The 2,855-nt window shown below is 43.6% G+C and overlaps 1 pseudogene; it reads left to right on the top strand.

Annotated features, from left to right (window-relative positions):
- The first annotated feature begins 1,186 nt into the window (after positions 1 to 1,186).
- LOC126206950 (5S ribosomal RNA) lies at positions 1,187 to 1,304 on the top strand (annotated as a pseudogene).
- Positions 1,305 to 2,855: the final 1,551 nt, after the last annotated feature.

The raw sequence follows: 2,855 nt of genomic DNA on the forward strand, positions 1-2,855 counted from the left end.
TGGAATGGATAGTGTCTTGAAAGGAGGATATAAGATGAACATCAACAAAAGCAAAACAAGGATAATGGAATGTAGTCGAATTAAGTCGGGTGATGCTGAGGGAATTAGATCAGGAAATGAGACACTTAAAGTAGTAAAGGAGTTTTGCTATTTGGGGAGCAAAATAACTGATGATGGTCGAAGTAGAGAGGATATAAAATGTAGACTGGCAATGGCAGAAAAGCACTTCTGAAGAAGACAAATTTGTTAACATCGAGTATAGATTTAAGTGTCAGGAAGTCGTTTTTGAAAGTATTTGTATGGAGCGTAGCCATGTATGGAAGTGAAACATGGGCGATAAATAGTTTGGGCAAGAAGAGAATAGAAGCTTTCGAAATGCGGTGCTACAGAAGAATGCTGAAGATTAGATGGGTAGATCACATAACTAATGAGGAAGTATTGAATAGGATTGAGGAGAAGAGAAGTTTGTGGCACAACTTGACTAGAAGAAGGGATCGGTTGGTAGGACATGTTCTGAGGCATCAAGGGATCACCAGGTTAGTATTGGAGGGCAGCGTGGAGGGTAAAAATCGTAGAGGGAGACCAAGAGATGAATACATTAAACAGATTCGGAAGGATGTAGGCTGCAGCAGTTACTTGAGATGTAGAAACTTGCACAGAATAGAGTAGCATGGAGAGCTGCATCAAACCAGTCTCAGGACTGAAGACCACCACAACAACAACAACATGAGAACAGAAAATATTATACTTGGTGGCTCGCCAAGTACCGCGCACTGTGCAATGCGTGACAATAGCGCAGCTGATGATTACCGGCAAAATTTTTCAGTCGTTAGCAGGGCACAATTGCAACAAACGTCGAAGATGAGAGCCTTATTGGGCTTTAGCATTAGCTGCCGAATAATACCATACTAAACAAGTCGTTTCAGACCACAGGAAAGGGGTTAATGTACGGGTTAATTAACTTAGAAAGTCTCTTTTTACTATAATCGTCGTAAACCAATATCAGAGAGTTGGACATCAATATTAACCTTGCAGTTACGTTGAGTAAGTCTGAGCATTAGTGCTGTTTACCACTATAATCATGCGGTACATCTGTTTCTGTAGAAAGACAAGGTCTTTGGTGAAGCGGCCGCTAGACGATCAGTAATATTGATAATATTTCCTGGATGCCTAATGATATTGAGTAGGCAACGGCCTTGCCGCAGTGGATACACCGGATCGCGTCAGATCACCGGAGTTAAGCGCTGTCGGGCGTGGTCGGCACTTGGATGGGTGACCATCCAGGCCGCCATGTGCTGTTGCCATTTTTGGGGGTGCACTCTGCCTCGTGATGCCAACTGAGGAGCTACTGGACCGATTAGTAGCGGCTTCGCTCAAGAATACCTTCATAACGACCGGGTTGAGCGGTGTGCTGACCCCATGCCCCTCCTATCCACATCCTCCTCGTTAGGATGACACGGCGGTCGGATGGTCCCGATGGGCCACTTGTGGCCTGTAGACGGAATGGTTTAAATAATATTGACTGTCGAGGAGTGAGATGGCGATGTTGCGCAGTAATATTGAGAACTTCAAAAACTTTGAAAATGTACTGCGATGCCTGGAAACATTGCTCCGCCTGTGGGGGCTATTGACAAAATACTTGGCAGTCCCTCGCGTGCTACACAGAGGAGGGAAGTGTGGTTTATTGTTGTGTTGAAAATGAGTTCAAAAGAAGATGAAAGAGCATTACTATCAGAGTGCATCGAAATGTATACGTCATCGCCGGCATTGTGGGATGAGCACAAAAACAGAAATGTTAAAAGTTATGAATCGTGTGGTTTGTTGTTCAGAACGGCCACTAAGGCAGATGTTTTTAAGAAATTTAATTAATGTAATGAGTAAAAGTATATATCGGTATTTGTCTCTGTGAATGCATTCCTTACCCAAATATAATACTGCAGTGTACATATTATTGCATGACACCTTTCTGTAACTGTCTCTCAAATACAATACTGTAAGGTGAAACTGCACGTATGCGAGTATATTTCAACTCTTCGAGAGACTTGTCAATAGGCATTCGGGAGGATGACGGTTCAATCCCGCGTCCAGCCATCCTGATTTAGGTTTTCCGTGATTTCCCTAAATCGCTCCAGGCAAATGCCGGGTTGGTTCCTTTCAAAGGGCACGGCCGACGTCCTTCTCAGTCCTTCCCTAATCCGATAAGACCGATGACCTCGCTGTCTGGTCTCCTTCCCCAATACAACCCAACCCAACCCAACCCCTGCCAATAGTAAGGTATCGTAACGTTTGAGAAGTACTGACATGATAGAACTGCGGCTCTCACTGTATTATTTTGTTTTTTCATTATGTCGATACGGGGATCCGCAGTAATTTATCCGTTACGGCGGGGGGGGGGGGGGGGGAGGGAGATGGCAAGTGTCTATGTATGAGGATGCCAATTTATGGGCTGAACCATTTCGAGTAATATATGAACCACCAGCACACAACACTTAATCTTTGTTTTTCGTTCAGCCTCTATTTACTCAAGTTTTCGTGAGTGACCTTTGACGCTCCTTGACTTAATTTTTTATCCACCTTTTTTCTGCTTGCAACAAGTAGAGCAATTATCACAGCAGCAGCCTCTTCATCCCCAACGTTCCGAACCACCGCATTATTGCAAAATATTATTGGCAATATTATTGAACTGTCCAGCGACAACTTCAGTAATGTTGCACAATATTAATGTGCAATATTATTGATTGTTCAGTGGCCGCTTAAGAAATTGTGCAATAGTTGAAGCGTAGCAGCGATAACAACACACGCAAAGGGCTCGTTACTGTATAGACTCACACATAGTTACTCTGACGTAACACAAC

Source organism: Schistocerca nitens, chromosome 1 (genome assembly GCF_023898315.1).
Source record: "Schistocerca nitens isolate TAMUIC-IGC-003100 chromosome 1, iqSchNite1.1, whole genome shotgun sequence".
NCBI lineage: Eukaryota > Metazoa > Arthropoda > Insecta > Orthoptera > Acrididae > Schistocerca > Schistocerca nitens.